The sequence below is a fragment of the Notechis scutatus genome, chromosome 2 (assembly GCF_049901735.1).
Source record: "Notechis scutatus isolate UNSWTSFEM ecotype Mainland chromosome 2, rNotScu1.2, whole genome shotgun sequence".
NCBI lineage: Eukaryota > Metazoa > Chordata > Lepidosauria > Squamata > Elapidae > Notechis > Notechis scutatus.
In genome coordinates, this window is record NC_142010.1 from 34,670,353 (window position 1) to 34,697,679 (window position 27,327).

The 27,327-nt window shown below is 39.8% G+C and overlaps 1 long non-coding RNA gene across 1 annotated transcript; it reads right to left on the reverse strand.

Moving 5' to 3' along the window:
• Positions 1-2,563: 2,563 nt before the first annotated feature.
• Positions 2,564-19,242, reverse strand: LOC148131995 (uncharacterized). Its single transcript, XR_015747272.1, has 3 exons — positions 19,108-19,242; positions 4,684-4,768; positions 2,564-2,722 (listed from the first exon to the last, which is right to left on the reverse strand). It is a non-coding gene; the product is annotated as an uncharacterized LOC148131995 (long non-coding RNA).
• Between the last annotated feature and the right edge of the window lie 8,085 nt (positions 19,243-27,327).

Here is a 27,327-nt window from a genome sequence, read left to right on the forward strand (position 1 = left end):
GCCGAGTGCTTAAAGACTGTGCTGATCAGTTGGCTGGAGTCTTTACCAGGATCTTCAATCGGTCTTTATCCCAGTCTACTATTCCATCTTGTTTGAAGGCTTCCACAATTGTTCCGCTGCCAAAGAAGTTCCCTATCAATAACCTCAACGATTACAGACCAGTGGCACTTGCTCCTATCATCATGAAGTGCTTTGAGAAATTGGTCTGCCAGCACATCATTTCTGGTCTTCCGCATACATTTGATAAACACCAGTTTGCATACAGAAAAAATAGATCTACAGAGGACGCTATAGCCATCACTCTTCACACTGCTCTGACTCATCTAGAACAGCGGGAGGGCTATGTGAAGATGCTTTTTGTGGATTTTAGTTCTGTGTTTAACACAATTCTTCCACATAGACTAGTGTCTAAACTTCTGGACCTTGGGCTTTATAATTCAATCTGCCTTTGGATTATGGATTTCCTGTCTGGCTGCTCAGAGGGTCAGATTAGGTAATCATACCTCTTCAGCCCTTATTTTTAACACTGGTATACCACAGGGTTGCGTGTTGAGTCCCTTACTCTATACTCTTTATGTGCATGACTGCATTCCCACTCACATTAGTAATACTATTGCTAAATTTGCAGATGATACAACAGTGGTGGGACTTATCTCCGGGGGGGATGAGTCTGCCTACCGAGATGAGGTGGACCAGTTGCTTTCGTGGTATGGAGACAATAATTTGGTCCTCAACACCAATAAGACCAAGGAGCTTATAGTGGATTATAGAAGGAACAGACTAGACATCCAGCCCTTGCTTATCAATGGAGATCGAGTGGAGCAAGTGGCCAGTTTTAAGTTTCTGGGTGTTACCATAAAAGAGGACCTGACCTGGGGTGTTCACATTGCAGCACTGGTCAAAAGGGCCCAGCAGAGATTATACTACCTGAGACTTCTCAGCAAACAACAACTGAATGAAAAGTGCTGGTGACCTTCTAGCGCTGCACCATAGAGAGTATCTTAACTTACTGCACCTCTGTATGGTTTGCCAATTGCACAGTGGTAGAGAGGAAAGCACTCCAGAGGGTTAATGTCATTGCCCAGAAGATCATTGGTTGCCCTCTCCCCTCTTTGGAAGAGCTTTATAGCTCCCACTGCCTTAAGAAAGTTCAAAACATTCTCAAAGATCCATCTCATCTTGGGAACCCTTTTTTTGAACTATTACCATCTGGCAGATGGTACAGAATAATAAAAACAAGGACAAATAGGCTGAAAAACAGCTTCTATCCCAGGGCAGTAGCTCTTTTGAATTCTGCTGTATAGTGCAGTGTTGGTGTGGTGTTGGGGGGTTTCCAGTTCAATGTGTGAAGGGTGAAGGATATGTGTTTGAGTATTTTCATGCTCATGGTCATGATGTGCACTGAAGATGGTGTTTGATTTCATTGTACAGGTGCAATGACAATCAAGTAAACTAAATTATCCTCTGAAGTCTGTGTCTGTCCTGTTGGGTTGCAGAGCCAAACCAGACAGTTATAGAGGTGCAGATGACAGACTCAATAATTCCTCTGTAGAATTGTATCAGCAGCTCCTTGGGCAGTTTGAGCTTTCTGAATTAGCACAGAAACATTATTTGTTGTGCTTTTTTGATGACATTTTTTATGTTAGGTGTCCATTTTAGGTCATATGATATAGTAGAACCTAGAAATTTGAAGGTCTCTACTGTTGATACTGTGTTGTCTAGTATTGTAAGAGGTGGTAGTATGGGAGGGTTTCTTCTAAAGTCTACTGCCATTTCTACAGTTTTGAGTGTGTTCAATTCCAGATTGTTCCAGTTACACCACGAGGCAAGTTGTATAACCTCCTGTCTGTATGTGGATTCGTCGTTGTCTCGAATGAGACCAATCACTGTTGTGTCATCAGAAAACTTCAGTATTTTAATAGATGTATTTTAGTATTTTAATAGAAGTATTTTAATAGAAGAGAAGTGGAGAAAGCACACAGCCTTGGGGGGGCCCTGTGCTAATTGTACAGGTATCAGATGTGATTCTGCCTAGCTTCACCTGCTGCTTCCTGTCTGTTGGGAAGCTTATGATCCACTTACAAGTGTGTTCAGGTACTGCTATGGTTTAATTTACTTAGAAGAGTGTCTGGAATGATGGTATTGAATTCTGAACTGAAGTCTACAAAGAGGACCCTTGCGTAGGTATTTGGAGATTCAAGGTGTTGTAGGATGTAGTGCAGAGCCATGTTAACAGCATCATCTATCGATCTATTTGCTCGGTATGCAAACTGCATGGGATCTAACAGCAGATTCATGATGGTTTTCAGGTGGGACAGCATAAGCCTTTCAAAATACTGGAAGCTTTCAAAAAGAGACTGGACAGCCATTTGTCTGGAATGGTATAGGCTCTCCTGCTTGAGCAGGGGGTTGGACTAGAAGACCTCCAAGGTCCCTTCCAACTCTGTTATTCTATGTGGTAAGAGTAATATGTCAAATATTCCTCAGAACAATACAAGCATGGTTATCTATCTAGTCTAGATGATAGACAGACAGACAGACAGACAAATACAGATGTTTTTGGGCAGGTAGACTTTCTTCATTTTCTTTATCAATTTTCAATTAACGTTCTGTTTCACTTCCCATTCATTTTCATCATTTTGTATATCAACAAACTTTTGCATAATTTAAATGTTGTCATGGTCACCAATCATTATTTCAGGAAGGAGATGCATATTTTATGCTGTAAGCAGAATTGACAATCAAACTTAATAAAATACCATTGTGAAAATCAATAAAAATTAAGAGAACTTTTCACTGACAGAATTGATAGACAAAGTGTAAAGTTAATCATCCTTCCTTGGATTCCCCCCCCTCATTTTTTCCTAGGGACTAAATCAAATGACCTATCATTCATTTTTAACCAAATTTGACCTATGTTGTCCTTGATTCACTTGTTATGGCAGGCAATAATGAATAAAATATCTCTATTTCTCATTCTGACTCTTTACACCCTGTGCATATTGCCAGCAAACCATTAATTGGCTTCTTAGATGCTTCCTGCTGTAGCATTTGTAGTCTGCACATGCAATCCAGATGTGCAATTTCTTCATTTCGACTTTCTCATTCTTTTTAAAGTTATCGAATACCTCCACATTATATTATGTTACCACAAATCACCAAAAACGGATGAAGGTTGACACTTACATACATGCAGATAATCCTAGGAGAATTTCAGGAATGCCTGAAAAAGAGGAAAATTCCCTGTCTCTACAAGGGGCTCAATAGCAGCATTTATGTGTCTGTTAACTTTCACAAGATTTGCTTTCGATTGTCAGTATTTACAAGCACGCCTTGATCGTCCCTGCATTAACATGCCTTGTAGTACATGGATACATTGGATTACTTCCCTAATGAATAGTCTCAGATCAGCTCATAGCACAAACTAATTCAGAGCACATTTACTATGTAGGTAAATTTGCTCTGATGGGAGGCAATAATTTGTTTGCAGCAACTCCTGAGCCCCCTAATGAGTAGGAATGCTATTTAAGATTTTTTTTTTTTTTGCAGCATCGAAGCCTAATGCCAGATGGAACGAGAATACGAGAACTGAAGCCTGAGATATCTGAAAACTCCCAAGTTTGAGAAGGTTGCTGTTACTGATATACAGGTAGTCTTTGACCTACAACCACAATTGGGAACAAAAATTTCCAAAGCAAAACAATTATTAAATGAGTTGCACCTGACTCTTGTGACTGGAGTTGTTAAGTGAAACTGCATTGGTTAAGTAAATTATGCAATTGTTAAGCAAATCCACCTTCCGTCATTGACTTTGCTTTCAGAAGCCCTCTAGAACAGGGGTGTCAAACTCACGTCGTCATGACATCATCACATGATATATTGGCAATTTCCCTCCTTTGCTAAACCGGGCAGGGGCATGGCCACCATGTGATGCATCTGGCCCGCGGACCTCGAGTTTGACAGCCCTGCTCTAGAAAGTTGGCAAATAGTGTAGTGCAAACATGAAAAATGACTCGGAATGCTGCAACCATCATAAATACAAACCAGTTGCCCATTGTCTGAATTTTGATGACATCATCATGGGGATGCTGCAATGGTCATAAGTGTGAGTATTGGACATAAGTAACTTTCTTCCATGCTGTGGTAATTTTGAACAGTCACTAAGCGAATGGTTCTAAGTCAAAGACTTCTTGTACATTCCCCGTAGCACGTAAAAGACACGTCTTTGATTACCTGCAGTTCTAAGGCTATAATCAAAACCCAAAGGATGAAGTTGACTCTTCGGAAGGAGAATACAGGTAGTCTTTGACTTATGATCACAACTGAGCCCAAAATTTCTGTTGCTAAGCAAGACATTTGTTAGGTGACTTTGGCCTCATTTTATGACTTTTCTTGCCACCATTGTTAAGTGAATCCCTGCAGTTGTTAAGTTAGTAACACGGTTGTTAAGTGAATCTGGCTTCCCCATTGCTTGTCAGAAGGTTGCAAAGGGAGATCACATGACCCTAAAACACTGCAATTGTCATAAATATGAGACAATTGCCAAGCACTTGAATTTTGATCACGTGGCTACAGGGATGCTGCAACAGTTGTGAGTGTGAGAATTGGTCATAAGTCAATTTTTTTCAGTGCCATTGTAACATTGAATAGTCACTACATGAACTGTTGTAAGTTGATGATTACCTGTAGTTCCCCTCATAATACTTGTTGAAAACAGTCAAGTCCTGAAGAGATCTGTATCCAAACCTATACTCAGCACTCAGAACTCCTAGTGAAGAAAATCAGTGGAGAAGCTCAATCATCAGCAGTGTAGTTTGCCACAAGGAACCTATCATAGAAAGGTTGGTGAACACACAAACTATATTTGTGTCTAAGCTTTGGCAGACTAGCTCTGTGATGACCCAGGGCGTAGCACAAAGGCAATTCAGCCAGAGAATAAATATGGGTCCCTTTGTTAGCTCCAACTTTGTCCCCAATGTCCCGGTTACCTTCCGGTCTGGAGAAAAAACTCTGCCACAAAGCTGCAATGGAAACGTTGTAAACAGACAACTTTAAATTATAAATCCAACAAGGCAAAATAAGGTAATAAATCTGGCAGGGTAAGAAAAGGAATTCCAGAAATGAAGTAACACAGCAGGAAATCAAACCAGTTGGGAGGATGCCAGGAACTCTGATAACGGCAACCAGCAATTGATCCCGACAACTGCCCTAACCATCTGCCTCTCCTCTAAACTCCATCCCCAGGTGTGCCTTGTGTAGGGAATCAGGGCCCTTTCCTCGCTCGTAAGCCATGCACCCCACGTTGCTCTCTTATCTGTTCTTCTCTACGTGCCCTAGGATGAAGAGGGGGTGGACCTTGGTTATCCTCTGAACCCCCTCTCCCTTGTTCTACCTCTTCCCTGCTCTGCCCAGCCTGACTTTGCCCTTCCCCAGTTTCCTCAAAAGCCAATGGAGCCATTTGTCTTCCTCCTCGGATTCAGACTCTGACAGGGGCATGACAAACTCATTCTAGGCTTAGCCTTGAAGAATCCTTTGCAAGGTCAGGAGGAATCTGACAACAAAGGAGCTCATTTCAAATCCAGGAGCACCATCAGCCAAGTGGAAACATGTTAAATGCTGTTGATTTCAGTGATGAATTAATCTAGGGAGTCAAGCTACAAAATTCTCTTTGCTCACCTGCAAATCAGCTCATTGAGATCAATCAAACTTTCTTCTGAATAGGCCTCTACAAGGTTGCTGAGTAAATCTCCCTGACTGGAATCACTAGGATCCCCAAAAGCTTAATTTCAGGCCTCATTGCAAGAAAAGAGATGTATGAATAAATAATAAAAATGACACATTATCTTCTTTCTGGACGTTGATTATGTGGGAATGATAGCAGAATGATGGTCTGCAGTATAAAAGCTCTAGCCTTATTGTTTAATTTTAAGTGGAAAGCATATGCATGGAGTTTGAAATTCACCACTTTCAATTAATTTTGAAATGCCATATATATCCAGAAGAAACATCCTTTAGTGCTGGATGCATCAGCTCTTCTCTGCGTTTTCTCTTTTTTTTGCTGTTTGACCCTTTTTCTAAAGCATAATGTGGAAATATGGGTTACAGAGTTGCTTCTGATGGAAACCAGAACACTCCTGATTTTCTTAAAAAAATTATTGCTGGCCTGTGGCCTTAGTTACAGAAGGATAATGTTTCCTGAAATGGACTTTGAATTGTTTCATGCTGTTCCCTGATCTTTTGAGGATTCATATTCCACATGGTCCAAGATATACGTTCATCCTGTAACTCAATCCTGGCTTTGCCTTCGATTGTAGAGTTAAAGTCCTGGGATCAATCTATTTAAAATGTTCAGCAATTAATTTGGCTTAATTCTGGGCTACTGCACTGAGATATTCATATTCTCAGGATTATTAAGAAAAAGCAAGTCATCAGCACAGTTTAGGGAAGGAGGGAGGGAATTGTAATTATAAAAACACATTCACGCCCCACATTTTAAAATATATGGGAAGCATTTATAGGTGGTGTTCATTTATCATGTTAAACCATAATGTGTACTGCTTGTTTGGGGCTTAGAGTAATGAGAGAGCTCAGCTGTTATGACGTGCATTATGTATAAACTGGGTCATTATGGTTTTGCAATAAACCCTAATTAAAAATGTTCTGGTTTAGTGTTTTAAAACTTAATTATACTTAATTGTATTTGATTATATTGTATTTATTATATGAAGACAGACATCAAAATATGTTACAGAAACTGTAAACACTTTCTCTCTCCCCCCCTCCCTCCCTCCAATTATCCATTCTTGAAATATAAAAGGAAGGACCCTCTCACTTGAGTCAAGTTGAGGGATGTCCACAAGGTATGGTCAAAACAAGTCAAGATAGCGGCTGTAAAGATGGCTGTTCATTTTTCATATGCATTAGAACAGGGGTGGGCAAACTACGGCCCGCGGGCCACATCCGGCCCGTTGGTCTGTCCAATGCGGCCCGCCCCTGAAAAAAATCGCTGCCATTGGTCTGTCCAATCCGGCCCGCCCCTGAAAAAAAATCGCTGGGCGTGGCGTGGTGGCCTGTGCCGCGTGGCCCCCAAAGCTGCAAAACAGTGCGGAGCGATCTAGGGGTAGGAAAGAAAGAACTTTGCAAAGGCCTCGGCTGGGAGTTCGAAATCACCTTCGAGTGCGACCTCTCCGAAGGTGAGTCCCCGCCCGATCCCCTTTTTTTCCGGGGCTTCCAGGCTTAAACTTTGCAAAGGCAAAGCTTGCAGGCTGGAGCGTCTTCCCGCCGAGGAGCGGGAAGGGTTCCACCCGGCGGGCGGGGCGGGCTGCTTGGAGCCACCTAAAGCTAGGCCGCTGCTGGTGGAGCTTTGCCCTGCCTTGGTGCCCGTTTCCGGCTCGGCGGTCCTGCTCGGGCGGCACTTTAAAAGCCTGCTCCCAGCACCCGAGCAACTTCCCAGCAACTTTCGGCTTCGTTTTAACTCTCGCGGGCGCTCGCGCCTGGCCCCGAGCCACGCGGTGGAAGGGAAGCCCGGCAGGCGGGCAGGCTGCTTGGAGGAGGCTCCGGGCTTCCCCTCCGCCAGGCGCGGCGCCCGCGAGTTAAAGCGAAGCTGAAAGTTGCTGGGAAGTTGCTCCGTTTTCCAGGGCTTTGCAAAGGCAAAGTTTGCAGGCTGGGCGTCTTCCCGCCGAGGAGCGGGAAGGGTTCCGCCCGGCAGGCGGGCGGGCTGCTTGGAGTGGGCTGCCGTGCGGTTCGGGCGGCGCGAGCACCCGCGAGTTAAAGCGAAGCCGAGTTGCTGGGAAGTTGCTCTGGTGCTGGGAGCAGGCTTTTAAAGTGCCGCCCGAGCAAAGTTTAAGCAGCCCGCCCCACCCGCCGGGTGGAACCCTTCCGCTCCTTGGCGGGAAGATGCTCCAGCCTGCAAACTTTGCCTTTGCAAAGCCCTGGAAAACCGAGCAACTTCCCAGCAACTTCGGCTTCGTTTTAACTCGCGGGCGCTCACGCCTGGCGGGAGGGAAGCCCGGAGCCTCCTCCAAGCAGCCTGCCTGCCCGCCCGCCGGGCTTCCCTTCCGCGCGCTTGCGCCTGGCCCCGAGCCGTGCGGCAGAGGAAGCCCGGTGGGCGGGCAGGCTGCTTGGAGGAGGCGACCGCGGTGCTCCGGCAGCAGCAAGAGGCAGTTTTGCCCGGGCTCCGCTCAGGTGTCCGGCTGGGGCTGTCAGGAGTTGCTACGCTGGCGCAGCTCCGTGCGGCTCCAGTCCGCGTTGCCTTGGGAAGGAAAGACAAAACCAGGAGCCGCTGAGCCTGAGCCTCCGGTGCCGCTGCTCCGTTGCAAAGCACTGCCGCGGCTCTTCCTTTTGCCTTTCCTTCCCGAGGCAACACGGGACTGGAGCAGCGTGAGCGCGCCGGAGGTAGCAACTCCTGACTCAGGGGCCTCCGAGGGAGGGGAGCCTCCGAGGGGAGGGGAAGGAGGAGAAGAGGGGGGGGGGGGCGATTCCCAAAAAATCTTGTGCTGACCGGCCCGCCTGTCAAATTTTAAAAGTCAATGCGGCCCCGAGCCAAAAGTTTGCCCACCCCTGCATTAGAAGCATCTCACCACCCTCCTTATTTGTGTTGTCCATACCCTGAAGACACTCCTGGTCAAGGCCAAATCTTGGTGATTTCTATATGGACAGGTCCATATAATCATCATGGCAAAACCACAAGTAACTGTTAACTTCTTAGATTTTAAAAAAAACACCTTTCCTGTCTAGCCTACCACCTGGATTTTATGGGGATCTTCAGCCTACTTATTAGACCCAGCTCAGTTTAGGTTTTTCAAGATCACTCAAGACAATCACACTTGGACAATAAAGAATATTCTATTAAGCAATGGCTTCTTTTTCTTTTTCCTTGCTATCCACTCAATTTCACTTTCTCCCTTGTCTCTCCTTTTCCTGAAAACCGCCCTGATAATGGGGTTTGGATTTCCTCTCCACTGTAAGGTTTCTTTCCTTCCTTCCTTCCTTCCTTCCTTCCTTCCTTCCTTCCTTCCTTCCTTCCTCCCTCCCTCCCTCCCTCCCTCCTTCCCTCCCTTCCTTCCTTCCTCTCTTCCTGAATTCTAATGTGTAATCTGCTTTAGGTTATATTGCAATGTAGGTATGAAAACTGTATTCTTGAATAGTAATTACTTTTTTGAATTTATAATGTTGTATATCAGCTGGTCCTAAACCTTAATCCTGACAAATGACCTGCCTAGCTTTCTAAAATATATCCCACTGGTTCTGAAGATTGTCCAACGTGGCCCCATTTTTTGTATTGGGATAACAGCTCAGTAATTCCAATTCATACTCCCCATCTTCTACTTCAGGATTTGAAATCAGTTTTCTTTCTCTTCCCCAAAGATGGTGTGTGTGTGTGTGTGTGTGTGTGTGTGTGTGTGTACTCATGACCATTTTTCACACTTATGACTGTTGCAGCCTCCCTGTGGTCACAGGCTCAACATTCAAACACTTGACAACTGACTCAAATTCATGACAATTGCAGTGTACATACTGTTGTGTAAAAGTGAAAAGTTGCGGTTATTTTCTATTGTGCTACAAACAGAATCAGAAGTTGCTGCTTGTTTCTTTCCTTTTCCCTCTCTACACTGTATTTTTTTCCTTTTTTCCTTCCCCATCTAGTTTTCTGTTACTTTTTTTTTTGTATTTTATATTTTGATAAACCAATAAAAAGTTTCATTGGAAAACGATGGCAAGAAAGGTCGTAAAATGGGGATGAAACTCACTTAAGCATTGGAAATATTGGGCTCGTTTGTGAGATGAGGACTAGCTGCATTCTGTGGCTGAGCTAATAGCTTCTACAAGCTGCAGACACAACAGTAGGTGCCTCCATTAAGAAAGCATACTTCAAACCCCCCATTCTTTTTTTCTTTTCTTTTCTTTTTACACCAGGGTATCCTCAGCAGACTGTTTTGGGATGAGCACACAGGGTGGCCTAAATTTGTCAGAGATGATGACCCTGGAAACTTTGGCCAAGCTAGATAGGCCTTGAAAGGTTAAAAGCAGAGATGACCTGCGGCAGGCATGTGCTGCACCAAGGACATAAGTCTTTTATGCTTTGGGTCTAAGGAATATAAATTGAGATGTAATCTCTTTTATAGCTTTGTAACTTATGGCTTTGATCAAAGTGGAGAAAATGATTTACTGGCAACATTTGCCTTTTGTTATATATGGCAATGCTTTGTGGGTAGAAGCAGAAACTCGAGGATTGATAATATCTTCCAGAACCTTTTTGTGATTGTTGCTAGTTCAAATTAGATGTGAGCTTCAGTTACTACATTTATTTTCTGATGCTCCGTGTGTACAACACAGTTATTTCAGGTCCTGCACATTTGAGGGTGGGGAAAAAGATCATCATTTTTGCTACTGAAGTTCTAAACAAACATTTACGCCATGTGCTTTTTGATGATGGCTGCATGCCCAAGGCCGTGATCTCCTGAGTGGGAAAACATGGCTGCTGCGGTGGATTTTCAAGAGAGTGATCATCTGCAATGCCTTAAGTTTATTTTCTTTGTAAAGAAGGGAATAGGAAAGGAACATTATTCAGTGCAACCTAACAATATTTTCCTTGGGTTGGACAAGAAGGGATTTAATTTTCCTACTGAATCTTCCCATCTAGAAAAGAGGGATAAAAGGTAGACCCTTTGGGTAAATGGATGGATAATTTGCAAAAATTATGAGTCATTGTTTTAAGAAACAAAGAAAGCCTTCCCTGTGCAATAAAATAACACCAGCTCAAATTAATGATGTTTGCAGTGTCCTGGGATCATGTGATTACCTTTTGCAACCTTCTGACAGCAAAGTCAGTGGAGAAGCCAGATTCACTTAACAACCGTGAATTAGAATCTGTGTACCAGCAGATACACAGTAAGTCTTGAGGAGATTCCATATAGCAATAGCAGTAGCACTTAGACTTATATACCGCTTCACAGTGCTTTCACAACCCTCTCTAAGTGGTTTACAGAGTCAGAATATTGCCCCCAACAATCTGGGTCCTCATTTTACCCACCTCAGAAGGATGAGCCAAGCTTGAGCCTGGTGAAAATTGAACTGACGAAATGCATCGGCTTAATTTTTTATTTTATTTTATTTGTCAATCACTTACAAGATAATAGGTATAAATATAAACATGAGTAAGAATACAGGAAATAGGTACAAATAAATGGGGACAATAGGACAGGGACGGGAGGCACGATGGTGCATTTATGCATGCCCCTTACAGACCTCTTAGGAATGGGGTGAGGTCAATGCTGGTTATTTATTTATTTATTTTTATTTATTTATTTGATTTGCCAATTGTTTACAAGATAATAAGTATAAATGTATACATAGTTGTGAATACATGAAATGGGTACATATAAGAAAAATAAAAGAATAAGAGAAACAATAGGACAGGGACGGTAGGCACGTTGGTGCGCTTATGCACGCCCCCTACAGACCTCTTAGGAAAGGGGTGAGGTCAATAGTAGACAGTCTAAGGTTAAAGTTTTTGGGGTTTGGGGAAGAAACTACAGAGTCGGGTAGAGTATTCCAGACATTGACCACTCTATTGCTGAAGTCGTATTTCCTGCAATCAAGTTTGGTGCGGTTTACTTTGAGTTTGTATCTATTGTGTGCTCTTGTGTTGTTATGGTTGAAGCTGAAGTATTCATTGACAGGTAGGACATTGCAATGTATGATTTTATATACCATGCTTAAGTCAGACCGAAGACGGCGTAATTCAAGGTTTTCAAGTTCTAGAATTTCAAGTCTGGTGGCATAAGGTATTCTACAACGAGTAGAGGAGTGGAGAACTCTTCTTGTGAAATATTTCTGGACTTTCTCAATTGTGCTAATATCAGATACGTAATGTGGGTTCCAGACTGATGAACTGTATTCGAGTATTGGTCTAGCAAATGTTTTGTATGCTCTGGTTAGTAGTGTGATATTACCAGAGAAAAAGCTACGTAGGATTAGGTTAACAACTCTTAATGCCTTTTTGGCTATGTAGTTGCAGTGGGCTCTAGCACTTAGATCATTAGAGGTGAGTATTCCAAGGTCCTTTACAGAGCTTGAGTCATTAACAAGATCTTGACTATTCAGCTTGTATTTTATTTTCTGATTTTTTTGCCAATATGTAAGACAGAGCATTTATTTGTTGAGATTTGAAGTTGCCATTTGTTTGACCACTCTGATACATAGTCAAGATCTTTTGTAGGGTAGCAGTATTGTCTGTGGTATTGAACAGCTTTACATCATCAGCGAAGAGAACGCAATTGCTCTTAATATGATCACAGAGGTCATTTATGTAGAGTATGAAGAGAGTTGGTCCTAGAACACTGCCTTGGGGAACACCACTATTGACAGGTACTGGATTTGATAGTACGCTCGATTTTGACCATTTGTTGTCTGTTTGACAGGAATGCTTCTATCCAGTTATTCAGTTGTCCAGAGATACCATAGGATTTTATTTTTAGGAGTAGTTTGTCGTGTACCACTGAATCAAAGGCTTTACAGAAGTCTATGTAGATTGCATCTATTGCTTTGCCCTGGTCGAGTTGTGTCGTCCATATGTTTTTGCAGTGTAAGAGTTGCAGATTACAGGATAGTTTTTTTCTGAAACCAAATTGTTTATTGGAGAGTAGGTTATTTGTCTCTAAGTGAAGGATGATGGATTGGTTAATAATTGATTCCATGACTTTACAGGTGACGCAGCATAAGGAGATTGGCCTGTAATTTTCAACTAGGCTTGGGTCTCCCTTTTTGAAGATGGGGATGACTGTGGCTTGTGACCATAGGTTAGGCAAGGAGCTGGTTCTGAAAGATTTTTCAAAGATTATGCTTAGAGGTTTGGCTATGGCAGTGGATAGCTTTCTTAAGAAGTAGGCACATATTCCATCCGGTCCAATAGATAGAGATGGTTTTAGGTTGCGTAGTGCTTTTTCAACATTGTCTTCTGTGAAATCGATATGTATTAGATCATTGTTGTTATCTGTGGTACGGCTAGGAAATACTGGGCATGATCCATTGCTGTTTACAAATACTGAGCCGAAGAATGTGTTAAAGATGTTGGCTTTAATGGTGTCGTCGTTGCAGTCTTTACCATCAGGTCCTATCAAGGGAGGGATGGACCTTGAGTCTTTTAGTTTGTTGTTTACAAAATTGTAAAAAGCACGGGTGGAATTGGTGCTTAGAAGGTTTTCCTCTTGTTTAATGTGATAATTGGTGCATTCGGTCTTCATCTGGTGGCATAAATTTTTGTATCGGTTTTTGAAATTGTGCAACGTGACCAGATTTGTTTTTCCGCCAGAGTGATCTCTTTTTGGATTGAAGTTTCCTTATTGATATGGGTAATCTGCTTTTTGTTTTGTTTTGGGAGTTGTTGTTGGTACATATAGTTTGATGACTCTTTTGACTTCAAGTAAAAATATGTTGTAATGGTCTTCAACAGTATTGCATCCAGTGAATAGAGATTGCCAATCAAGGGATGAGAGATCGTTGTGTATAAGATCATAGTTGCCTTTTTGAAGTTACAATTGGGAATTACATCATTGTGGTGATTTTTGTGTGGGCGTATGTTGAGACAAAAGTCAATCATATTGTGGTCACTACTGGAAAAGGGTTCTGTAGTTTGTATTCCGTAAATTAAATTCAAACTATTGCAGAAGATGAGATCGAGGCAGTTGTTTAGTCTAGTGTTGTTGGTTACTAGTTGTTCCAGTCCCAGATTTGTAATAGCATTGTAGAAGGTTGTGTGTATGATTTCAGTTGTACAATCATTTAGGGTCCAGTCAATATGAGGTAGATTGAAATCACCAAGAAAGATAAAAGGGTATGGGCAGGATGCAGCCCATGTTAGTAATGTATTTAGCTTGTTTACATGTTCGATGTCATAATCAGGTGCTCTGTAACATAGTAAGAATCGAATTGTGATATTTAAGGATAGTTCACAGATGATGGTCTCAGGAAGAGCAAGCTCCTGGGTAACTTGGATATTTTTAGATGTAAGGATTTTTATAGAAGATAGCAACACCACCTCCTCGACGATTTTCACGATCTGATCGGTAAACATGATAGTCTCTTACTGTGGTAATGGAGTCGGGAGAGATGCATTGAGCCATGTTTCACAGACAAATATAATGTCAAAGTTAGCCATATTTAGGAGGATGAGAAATTCAGGTATTTTATTCACGAGGCTTCTTGCATTGAGTAGTTTGCATTTAAGGCCGGCAGTAGTTGGAATTGAGGTAGTTGGGGGCGTGCGTGCCTAGTCTTGGGTGATGGTGGATCGGTTGAGGTAGGGTTGTGGTTGAGGGTAAAAGCTGAGTATTGGGTTGCGTGGCTTACTTTTGATACAGTCAGCATGGTAGTCAATGTACAGGTCCTTCTCTCCATTGTCTAGATGGTTTTTGAGTTCAATGCGGAGTACACGGGAGCGGGCACGTTGCTGTATGGTTAGGTCAGGGGCGAACGGAGGTTCTTATGGTTGGTGTTGGTTTTGGCGAGTGAGTTTATAGTATAAATGAATTTACGTTTGCTTGTTTCATTTTTGCAAATGACTCTGCACAGGCGTGGGGCTACAGAGCCGTCACTGTTATTGAGCTCTCGGCCAATGCGTGAAATGTCAAGTATTTCATCAGCGGAGATGGTTAGTTTGAGGTTAAAGGAGTGGGGGTTAGAGGATGTAACAACAGAGTCAGGAAGTGCATTCCAGGCATTGACCAGTCTGTTGCTGAAGTCGTACTTTCTGCAATCAAGTTTGGAGCGGTTAACATTGAGTTTGTATCTGTTGTGTGCTCTTGTATTGTTGCGGTTGAAGGCCTTCCTTTCTAAAAGATGTGATATGTATTATTTGTGACAATGGGAAAGAAACATTTAAGTTCTAATACATTCCTAAAATTCTAGAGAGGAAAATTTTCACCAGATGTTTCTTTTTTTTAAAAAAAATCACCATTGTGTTTTTTTTTTATCTTGTCTTTAAAAGGAGGGGAAATATAGAAGGAGATGTGTATTGCAACACAGTGTATCAGTACTTCAAGCATGTCACATGGTTTTTGTTATTGTCAGAATTAGTCTTAATTTTTTAAAATAAAAGACCTTGCTTATGGATATGCACAAACATGTCCAAGTACCAAACCTAATATGTAAACTCACATGTACAGTTTAAAGCACACTGGGAGTTTGATGGTGAATAAATTGGACAGTATGATAATAATAAGATACACTACTGGAATTACTAATTGGACACAAACCAAATTGGATAGGATAGATCAAAAATAAGAAAGATGATGACTGTTCAAGATGCATTACATCCCTGTAGTGATGTTGGTAGATTATACCAGCCCTGCAGAAATGGAGGCAGAGGTTTACTTCAAGTCAAACAAACTGTCTAAGAAATAAGGGTGCATTGGTTGATTATGTAAAAAACCACCAAGAATAAGCATCAATGCAAGTTAAAAATTGGAACTTATTAAATTCACAGGAAAACCTCAAATGATTATTGAAATAATGTAATAAAAATATGAACAGAATGTTGTCAATTGACCATTATATGGTCAATTTCTAGGAAAGAGCAAGGGGAAAGCGAATGAACCTGGCAATGGCTTACAACTGGAATATTAAAAAAAGAAACTGAAGGTTTGATTTTGGCTGCTCGAGAGTAAGCTATTTGAACGCATGCAATCAAGATCAAAATTGAAAAGTGCAGATTGTACAAAGAAGTGGAAGAAATAATAGACCATGTATGCAACTCATGCAAGATTGCACGAACTGATTATAAACAATGAGATAATACAGTTGCCAAAATGATTCATTGGAATATCCATAATATCCACGTACCAGTAATGAAAAATTGACAGAAACAGAGTTGAAAAAATAGCCAAAAATGAGCAGGTTAAAATATTGGATTTCTAAAAATAGACCGATAAAGTCTTGTCTCATAACATACCAGATATAACTGTGATTGAACAGAATAAAGTGTGTATATTTGATGTAATAATACCATGGAGTGGTAGAATAGAAGACAAAAAAAAATTGGAGAAGATAATAAAGTATCAAGATCTGAAAACTGAAATTGAAAGATTACGGCATAAACCAACTGTGATGGTCCCAATGGTTATCAATAAACTGGTTGTCATATAAAAAATGTTGGACAGCTCTGCCAATCTGTGCATTGACATAATTTCCTCCTGTCAATTACAAAAAGCCACACTGCTTTTGGTTCCATAAATACTACACATACACATTGTGACATCCTGGGTCCTTGGGAAGAATGTGATGTGCATGAAGGCCAACACCAACAAAAGAAGTGGCAGCTGTGACTTCATATAATAATAAAATTGGCAGAAAAAAAGACAAAAAAGTCTGGGAAATAGATGTGGCAGTATGAAAACAGCAGAATAGAAAAAGAACAGGAGACAATCACAAAATACAAAGGCATGCAAATAGAAGTAGAATAACTGTGGCAAAAGAAAGTAAAGATAGTACCAATAATAATAGGCGCTTTGGGTGCAATCTCAAAACATTTGGAGATCCACTTGAACAGTATTACATTGACAAAATTTCCATCAATCAATTGCAAAAGGCAGTTTTAGTTGGAACAGTTTATATTTTGTCATGGCACTTTTAACACCATCAAAAACAACATCTGTCTATCTCTGGTCATTGGGAAGGACTCAATAGGTGGAATAAAATGCCAAATCCAATCTAAACATCTGGCTGACTGTACGACCCACTACAATAATAATTAATGCTAAACTGCAAGAAAAAGAGAAAATGCTCTAAGAGGCTTTGGAAAGCCTTGGTGGCACAGAGGTTAGAATGCAGTACTTCTGCTGACTGCTGGCTGCCAGCAGTTTGGCAGTTCAAGTCTCACCGAATCATAGTTGACTCAGCCTTTCATCCTTCCCAGGTCTGTAAAATGAGGACCTAGATTGTTGGGGGCAACATGCTGACCCTGTAAACCACTTACAGGGGGCTGTAAAACACTGTGAAGTGGTATATAAGCCTAAGTGCTATTGCTATTGTATGACAGAGTTGATGAAGTAGAGCCTGAGAAATCCATTAATATATGTGATCAGTAGTGTAACTAGGTCTTTGATATTCTTCACAGAAAACCTTGACTATATAGTAGGACAATACAGAGATCCAGATTTGAAGAACAAACTGTGATCTGGAGCATTGTGGACCTACAGGCAGCATGTGCTGGGATCATCTTAAACCAGACCTGTCTTTTCCTGGGATCAGCAGTAGGCCAAGAAAAGGCACAGCTGCAAGATTAGACAATTAACAACACTCTAGATGTTGGATTGGTAGAAGATATGGGTCAACAACACCTGAAGGACCATAGCTTTTCATTCCTGGACAATCCGCTCGCTACCCCATAAGGGATTTTTAAAGGGTTATACACAAGTCCAAAGGGATTATTCAATTTGTAGGAAATTCAGTTGAATCATTCCTTCAAACAAAATTATCAGAGTCAATCTCTGAGTTGCTTTACATAATGAATTAAATGCATTTGAATCACCATGTATGTATGACATTTATCTGATTGCCTGAAATCAGCTGGACTCTAGGCATCTGGCGGAGTTTAAGTATTAAAAACTGAATACAAATCAGAAAAAAGAAACAGATGGTGACTAAAAAGACCAAGCTAAAAATTTGACGTGGTTGTGAGACTTAAAAATTATCAAAGTGCCAAAACAAACATCTAGATTCTAGAACAATGTTTCTCAACCAAGGCTGGCTGGGGAATTCTGGGAGTTGAAGTCCACACATCTTAAAGTCACCAAGGTTAAGAAACAGTGAGTGATGGGCAGGCAAGCAATACCATAGAGAAAGAAGTTCTAGACCAGGTCTGTCAAACTGGCGGGTTGCAGGCCGGATGCGTCACGGGCAGGCCACACCCTCTCCAGCTCTGCAAGGACAAAAAACATCACAATACATCATGATATGTCATGTGACACAACTGAGTTTGACACCTGTGTGCTAGAGCAAACTCCTTAACAGGATTTAAAAGTGATCTAGAGATCTGATAAGTTTTCTGATTCTTTCTGGCTTCGCGGAGCCTCTAATGTTGTTTTCTTTCCATAAACAGGAACTCAGTGTGATGTGCTGTCTAGTGCAGAGGTAAGTAGTTGGCTAGTTATTTATTTATATTCATTCATTTATTTATTAAATTTGCATGCTACCCATCTCACCGATAAGGCCGTGAGCTACTTATTGCCAACAAGATGAACAATCTAGAAAAGCATCTGTCAAGAAGTGGTGAACTATTTCATCTTTACTAAAGCTTAGCTTTTAAAAGGTGTTTGAAAGTTTGTTTTATTTTTAAGTTGGAGTAGGACATTATTTGAAGTGATTTTAACACAATACCTCTAAAGGCCTTTTGATGGACAATTGAAGATGCCTCTCTTCATTCCTTCATGCATTAAAAGTGGTATGGAGGAAACATTTCATAAAATTATGGTGGTAAAACTCTCGAAGCTATTCAGCTTCAACTTGGCAAATTTGATGCCTCTAAAGGATCTATCACTTTGATGTTTTGATCATATTCTACTAAAAAGGAAGCAGTTGAAGGCATTCTGATACGTCCTCATTACAGTCTAGAGCTGAATCATTTATTGAACTGAACCTTAAACCTCACTTTAATTGGAATTGAATCAATCTTGTTGCTTTTAAATCTCAAGTGTGAATTAAGCTTCTCTGTCTTTGAACCTGAAACCCAAAAGAGATTCGAATGATTTACATCCCTGTTGTAAGAAATAAAATATTCCAATGTAACAAAAAAGCGAATCTCCATTATTAGAAACAACAATGACCTTTGATTTGAAAATGCATGGTCTGAAAATTATATCCTCCCCAATTTTTGTGGAGATTTTCTACGTGCGCATAAACATGCAGGCCACCGCTTAACTTTCCTGTTTAAAAAGAAACAGCAGCTGTACATGATGGTTTTCAATGGATTTTTTAAAAAAAAATCAGGAAAGAAAAAAGCTTTCAAAGGCAAGATGATAAAACCATTTTTAAACTGTGTTTCTCTGGCCAAAGACAAACCAGATTCAACTCACAGAGCACAGAAGCCTGCCAGGACAGGAAAAAGCTTACCTAAACAAGATGATGAACAATATACATCTCATAGACAAATATGGAGCTGCGTTGGGATTCATTGGATGAAAGAGATTCAGCCTTCAGATCATCTTCTTTGGATTTCATGAAGTTGCACGCTGTCCACGTGCACAAGCACACAGACAGGGAAAGACACAAAACAAAATTAGTAGGTTGTTTCCTTGTGTACCCTGGAGATCTGCCTGCACTCCTGCCCTCTGCTGGATGAAACCAGATCTGTTCAAAAGGTTTTAATCTTTTTTTTTTTTTTTTTTGGCCTTTTCTCTCCACTGGGTCCTGCCCAGTGGAAACTATACATGGAATGTTTGTCCAGACTGACTACACCCAGCTGATAAAAACATTTTGCTGAATGATTCTTTAAAAAACTTTCAGGCAACAAATATGTTTGGTAATAATTTGAGCAACTCAGCAATCTCTCTGGGTTTCTTTCAATTTAAAAAGAACTATCATACATTTTTACCTTAAGTTTTCAGGCAATTATTCAACCTGAAAGTAGAGGTTGTTCCATTATATATATGTGTGTGCATTACAAAAATATGTAGTAATATTGTGTCTATTTTTGGAATTGATAATATATATTTTATTCAGATTAAGAGATGATATCATGTACTGCTGCTATAACTATTTTTAATTTTATTAATTTATTTTTCATATTTCTTAACTGTCCATTTCTGTCAGAGATACTTGATTGTTTGGTTTCTATCTTTATGTTTTTAGGGTTCTTTTTGTTAAACTAAAACAAGAGTGTATTTTATTATATATCTGCATCTATATTGAAGAAAATAGGAAGTTACCTTTTTATTATTTTTGTTATTTTGGTGGGTTTTTTTAAAGTCACTTTTTAACTTTCCCTGTTCAGCCTCTTCCCTCCTTTCCTCTTTGGTTGTAATTTTGTACTTTAACATTTTAATTTTTTTTAAAAAATAATAAAATTCTGTTTTAAAAAAGAACAATAAACCCATGTACAGACACAGAAACTCACAACAGGTTGAATAAACATAGATTTATTCATGTATTTATTTGTATCGCTCCTTTATTATTTTTACAAATAATTCCAACACACCTTGTTCCCCCTATGTTAACAGAATAACAGAGTTGGAAGGGACCTTGGAGGTCTTCAAATCCAATCCTCTGCTCAGGTGTTTTCCTCACCACAACCATGAGGTGGGTTGGGCTGAGAGAGAGGGACTTACCTTTCATGGCTAAGGCAGGATTTGAACTCATGATCTCCCGCTTTCTAGCCTGGTGCCTTAATCACTGGACCAAACTGACTTAATTGAAACAGACCATATAATCTGTCTGGGTGAACACATCTCTGGCTTATCCCACAGCTCAGGAAAAAAGCCGGGTAATTGAGGCTTTAGGAATGTTAGAAGATATGGAAATGTTTGACAGGAAAAAAATCAATGTTGAAAAGGTATCCTGGTAGTTAGAGATCCTCTTGGCTGAGCAACAGTTATTCCATTCAGGTTTTCTTTATTTGTTTGGTTTTTATAAACACTTCTGTTCGGGTGAAAAGCTGTTTGGCTGCATTCTCCTGATGGCTGTCCTTGCTGCTGTGTTATATGAAACAGTAGAATGTAAAATAGCCATGTGGGAATAATGATTCAGAACTACATTCAAACGCTATTGATTTAAATAAACAGTCAGATATATCTTAATTTGGAGTCCATTTGCAGGAAATAAGTACAGACTTCTTCTGAAAGTCTGACAAAGAAAACAGTTCCACGTATAAACAAACATACTCCTTCCTGCACTTAGCTTCAACCACAGTCTACAAAACAGCTAACAAAGTTAATTCTTGTAAATTTGTCTGATGAAGTAGGTGGACATACAACAGGGAAGGAAATGCATAACAGAAATGCAATTTATTTTTTTGAGTTAGCCCAGTTATTGAGAGAAAAGGAAATTATGCTCTCTTTTCTCCTGGTTTTTACAAATTAAATTGCTTTGCCTATGACAGTGTAGAATCATAATCAATTACAGCACCTTAGCTTACAAAGAAGATGTCCTTTTCTTTAGTTAGTCAATGCTGTTTTTATTTTCAATAGTGTGTTTTCATGCTATTCTCTGAAATACTTTTTCTTTATTTTGACTTTGGTACTTTTTAAAAATCTCACCGTGGTATTTTTCTTTATTCCATGCGTTTCTTTCTTTAAAAATCCTTTTAAAATAAAAATGAAATAGGAAATGTAGGAAGCCTCCCCCGCACCAAACGAAATATTTTGGGGAATATTAAAAGAGGCAGAATATTATATTTCCCCAAAGGAGAAATGGTGAAAAATCTTAACAAAGGCAGAAAGCAGACCCAACAGCCTACAGCAGATGCCTGAAGTCTTTAAAGTTGGATATTTTGTGCCCCTTAAGAAATATTGGGCTAATCTATTCACAAACAAAACATCTGTAGCTCCAGCTAATGGGATTAAGAAGGAGAGGACTGGACTTTTAGGATATAATATTTTAGGACACCCACCACCATTAGAATAGCAAAAGATGCAAAGCTCAATACATTATACAATCCCTGGAGCATTTCAAACACAAAATCCCAAACAATGTATAAAATCCAACCTATCTCAACTCCATTTTATCAGCTGTCCCAGAACTACATGCTGTTGTTTGTTCTGTTCATCTATAAACAAGAGTCCTTCTTTCCAATCAGCCTGCATTTTATTTCCAGCAGCTTTTTCTCGGCTTGCAACCAGACTGGATTTTTCTTCCAGTAGAAATTAGCAAATTCCCAAGCAAAGTCTCAGTGCTCATAACCATCACAAGCTTACCTTAGGGTGCCTGAATGGAGAGAAATAAATGAAAGTTTTACCACTGGCTACCTTTGTTAGGACAACTATTTTGTGAACAAGCAAAGTTTACCCGGCAGCCATTTTGTAGTACAGTATGATCATCAAATGCTTCCCTCCAGAAAGGCTTTTGATAAAACGAACAGGCCTTCAGATAGGATCGGAGTCTGACTAGAAAAGCAAAGAAGACCTATCCTGTGCCTATATGTTTATGTCTGGTGCACAGCTCTAGAAAAGACAAATTAATTTGTTTTCATTTTCCCCCCAATCCGCATTGAAAGCCCCTGAAATGTGAACCTGGAAAATAGCTCTGGGATGCTTTAGAGCAGGGGTCCCCAACAACCGGTCCACGGACCGGTACCGGTCCGTGGAACAAGTCCTACCGGGCCGCTGGTTTGCTGGGCGCCGCCATCTTTTTTTGATGAAAAAGTGCTTCCGGTGAGCTTTTCCGGGTAGAAAGCTCACCGAAGCACTTTTTCATCAAAAAGATAGCGGCGCCAGCGCTTCCAGTGAGCTTTTCCGGGCTCACCGGAAACTCATCAAAGCCATTTCTACCCGGAAAGCTCACCAGAAAGCCATTTCCGAAAGGCGCCATGCCTTTTTGATGAAAAAGTGCTTCGGTGAGGTCACCGGAAGCACTTTTTCATCAAAAAGATGGCGGCGCCCAGCTAATGCCGGTACCGGGTCGCGCCATAAAAAAGGTTGGGGATACCAGGCCGCGGCATAAGAAAGGTTGGGGATCACTGCTTTAGAGCAGTAGAACATGACATTTTTCTGTATGAATGTTATTGGTGGTGGTAAGTGAAGAGGGACATAATCATCAAATAGATTAACAGCAATGCATTTTGAGAATGTGACTATTGACTAGAGCGAGGAGATATATTATAGCTTCCTCTGTATAAAACACTCCGTGACTAAGCAGATTAATGCCGGCCATATATCATGCACCACCAGGATTAGAAAGTTAAATATGAATATTCTTGTAACTTCTGGTACATTGTGTGCTTAGCTATTTCCCTGTCCTCCTTCCCATCCTTTTCTCTCTTAGTTTATTTTTAGCTTTTGATGATACACAAACTTCAGATTTTAGTTAAAACAGCAACACTTTTATTTTCAAATCCTTTTCTAATAATTCCTATGTGGAATTCATCTTTTGTTTTTTACAGAAATATTACATGATGGTGATTGTTTTTATGGAGCTGTTTCCCAAGTTTATTGTTCACTTATTCCCATATTAAACTTCATTACTATATATGTAAATTTTGGATTCTTTTCCCTCATGAATTTTACTGGGTGCTTGCTTGCACTTGTTGTTTTAAACCTGTTTATCTAGTCTGAAGGTTTGTTTGTTTTACATTCCCTAATGCTTTGTTAGAAGGTTTAGCCATTTTAATAGCCCCTCTTAATTCTCAGTTAATAACAATAAATTGAACTTTGAGGTATTCCATTTTGCATACCAATGCAATATGTGAATTGTCGATTTATCCAGACACATCTAGAGGGGAGAGGGAGTTTTAAAAAATCAAGATAGGTCTAGCATTCTTGCATCCTTTGCATGCATACTGATTTTGTAACTGAAAGTTAATACAGTGCAGTGCAGTGCAGTGCAGTGCAGTGGAATGGAATGGAATGGAATGGAATGGAATGGAATGGAATAGAATAGAATAGAATAGAATAGAATAGAATAGAATAGAATAGGAGTCTTTATGGATTTAATTATTTGAGCATATCGAAATATAAAACTTATGCGAGTAGATACAAAGAAAACAATTCACAGTAAGTTGGCACCTCTGCAGTTAACCAAGTATTCTGTCCTCTTCAACATGGGCTTGATATAAATAGTGCACTCTTACAAAAAAATAAATAAAACAGTTTCTCCTGAGTGTCTCAATATGAAGTTTTATTTATTTTGCAAATTGCTGCAAGTAACAATGAGTGACTAAGGAATCCATCAGTGGTTTCATAACTTATGGTAGTAGCTTCTGGGATAACTACCCCCACCCCCACCACCCCAATAACATAGGAATAGGCAAAATACTAATAAAAAGCATTTTTTTAAACAGCAAAAAAGTACAATCACAAGAACACCTTTGTTGGCAGAAGTAGTGGGAAATTGATCCACACATCTTGGCAGCAGTACACAGTTGACAAGACCCACCTGACTTTTATTATTTGAATTTTGCTTCTATGCAGGGCAGGACTGAAACATTGAAAAAGCAAGTCTAAATGTCTGTTAAAGTCATGCACGTAAAGGAATCACTTAAGACCTAGCACACGCATCCACAAAGCCCTTGTCAGAAATTATGTAGGGAGATGCCTCTGTAAAAGTCAAAGAACAGGTCTTCCTTATCTTCCAAGCCAAAATAGAGAGCACTACTTGGCAACCAGCGAAGAGATGAATCTGTCCATAGCAACCTTAAGGTGGGCAGAGGAATTTGGACAGATCCCACCCAGAGGTGGTATTCAGCAGGTTCTTACTAGTTCTGGAGAACTGATTGTGGAAATTTTGAGTAGTTCGGAGAACTGGCAAATACCACCAATGACTGGCCTCTCCCTCATCTATTCTCTGCCTCCCGAGTCCCAGCTGATTGGCTGGATCTTCTTTTGTTGCCCTGCACAGGAGAACGGAGCTGGAAAGCAGGTTAGTGGGGTGGGGAGGGAATGGGGATTTTGCAGTATCCTTCCCCTGCCATGCCCATCAAGCCACGCCCATCAAGCCATGCCACTCCCACAAAGTCATGCCCACAGAACCGGTAGTAAAAAAAATTGATTCCCACCCCGGCAACATCAGTAACAATACAGTTAGTGAAACATACTGAATGTCAAAACTGTGACAGGAGAAGAGAGAAAATACCACTCTTCTTTAAAACTAGTAGCTAGATACAAATTTAAACCAGCTCTGTGAGCTCAGGGGATGAGATACAACCCACGTCATCTTTGGGCCATGCAAATAAAAGGATGTGAAGACCTGTGCTTCCATTTGTGCCTCAGACAGGGTTTTTCTTCTAGTCTAAAACAGAAGTTTATTCATGATCTATTTACTCAGGCTTGGAAGCTGTTTCTGTAGTAAACAGACTCTCAGCAGCTTTTATGCCCAATTAGAGTAAAAAGATTAAAACAGTAAACAAAAGCTCAATAACAACAACAATCTCATACAGTGCCAAGCAACAACAAAGCAAATGCAGGTCTAAAGAAAAATCTTACTTTAGGAGAACACTGGTCCCATTATTTCTCAAAGAGCTGTTGGACCAGCAAGGTCTTAGTGAGAGAGGGCATCCATTTCTCTTTGAGAGCAGTTATTCAATAGAAGGGGGCAGTCATAAAACGCCTCGAATAACCAGTGTAATAAAGAAACCTTTGGTGTTTCTTCTGTCCTTTCCTGAAATCTGCTTTAGATTGAAAGCTTCTTAGGTCACCCAAGGAGAGAGTTAAATAATTTTAATAGCCTGATACACACACAGATACATACATGTTTATATGTAAATTTGATTGTTTGGTTTGTTGTTTAGTTATATTTTAAGGATTTTTTTTTTTTTCATTTTTCAGGGTTTGCCTCCGCGCACTGTTTTCCTTTGTCCCCTATAATTTATTTTATAATGATCAAAGTCAGTCCACTCACTATATTTCTCACTGTATATCCCTTTTTATATACTAAATGTCTTTCTGTATTTTTATAACATAGTCATATAATTATATAGTTACGCTGCTGTTTGTATATAACATTACAAATAAATATTACCTTTAAAATGTAGGTATCTTCAGAAATTTTTTAAAAAACCCAACAGTTTTGCTGGGTAAAGGGCTTGCTCATTTTCCTAATCAGCTATGGAAGAATGTAGATGTGGTCCTTTAGAGGAGAAGGAATGAAGGAATTGCTAAAAATCTTCTGAGAGTTTACTCAGTCCTGAGAAAAAGAAAAGGAGGAGAAAACAAAACTTGTCTTGATTTTCTATGATATAAGATGGATAGAGAGACAGGCTTTCGAAGCTCTTTGTATCATTTACTGTTTTGTTATTATTCTTTGATTGTGGTTCGTTGTATCGTCAACCAGATGTTCAGACTAGATTTGGCATTTTTATCCATCTATTGAGTCCTTCCCAAGGACCTGGGATAGGTAGATGTGGATGTTTGATGGTGTTATAGGTATCATCGCAGGATGTAAGCTACTCCAAGTAAAGCTGCCTTTTGCAATTGACTGATGGAGAATTTGTTGATGCCAATGATGTTCAGGTTGTATCCAGCTGTTTTGGAATTGTTATTATTACTTTATTTTAACTGAATTTTAAATTTAATTTCCCTAATTATTGTTTTAATGTTTTATAATGCCTTCTAATTGAATGTTTACCTAGAGTTGATTCAGCAAGTTGGGCATATTTATAAATAATTATAATCAATCAAGATTATACCTTTCTTTCTTCACTTTAAAAAAATACAATTAAAAAAAAATTTCTTGTCCTATTCTGTAACAATAAAGTGCATTTCTAGAAACCTTGCTGTTTCCGTTTCCTGACCTTGCCTATCTTGAAGGGCTGACGCTAATAAAATGTTATTTTTCTAGTCAACAGATTTAATAAGGTTTCTATATGTATGCCTTCCAAAAGGGTAATTGAGCTGTTGATAAATAGTTTTACAGATTCTGAAGTAGTCAAGTATTTACTCAGACATGATTTATTGCTACAGGTAGAACATTCTACTAACGCATTTATTATAGTTCTATATGAATTTTTCATATTTCATCCTAAGCAAAATTGGTATATTTTATAGGGTTATAAACAATCTACATAGCAATTGAATTTCATGGCAAAGTGTTTCATTTCAGACAATCTTAACAATGAATGAAAAAAATGTCTGCAGTTCATGGTAAGAATCATCTTGAAATCCTTGCAAAATACTAGGCATATTTTGCTGTATATAAGTGGAACAGTCCATATTTCAGTAGTAAGAGTACATATAGAAAATCTAAGGCACCATCAGCTGTTGAAGGGCTGCTGCTATTGAAAATCAGAAATGCAGAGTAAATTAAATGCCTCAGTGCAAAGCAAAACATTGCTGTGTTTTCCTGAAAGGAAAAAGTAGAATAAATTCTAAAGAATTTTCTCAGAACTCAGAGTTGTTTAATAAAGCTTAACAGGGCAGAAATTTAAAACAGAAAAGAGGAAATGTGTTTTGCTTAAGTACGCTTTGCATTCACTACGTTTCATGGTTTTAAAGAGGATTTGTTTAAATCCTTTGATGATATCACCAAAATTAGAGGCAATGTCCTAGATCTCACACCCCTTTAAGCCATGCTTTACTGAACATTCCTCTTACCCACATTGGCATGCTACCTACTCATATGACTCCAGTGGACTCAAATCAACAGCAGTTGGCTAGGATTTCACTATATGATGAGTCTAACTTATAA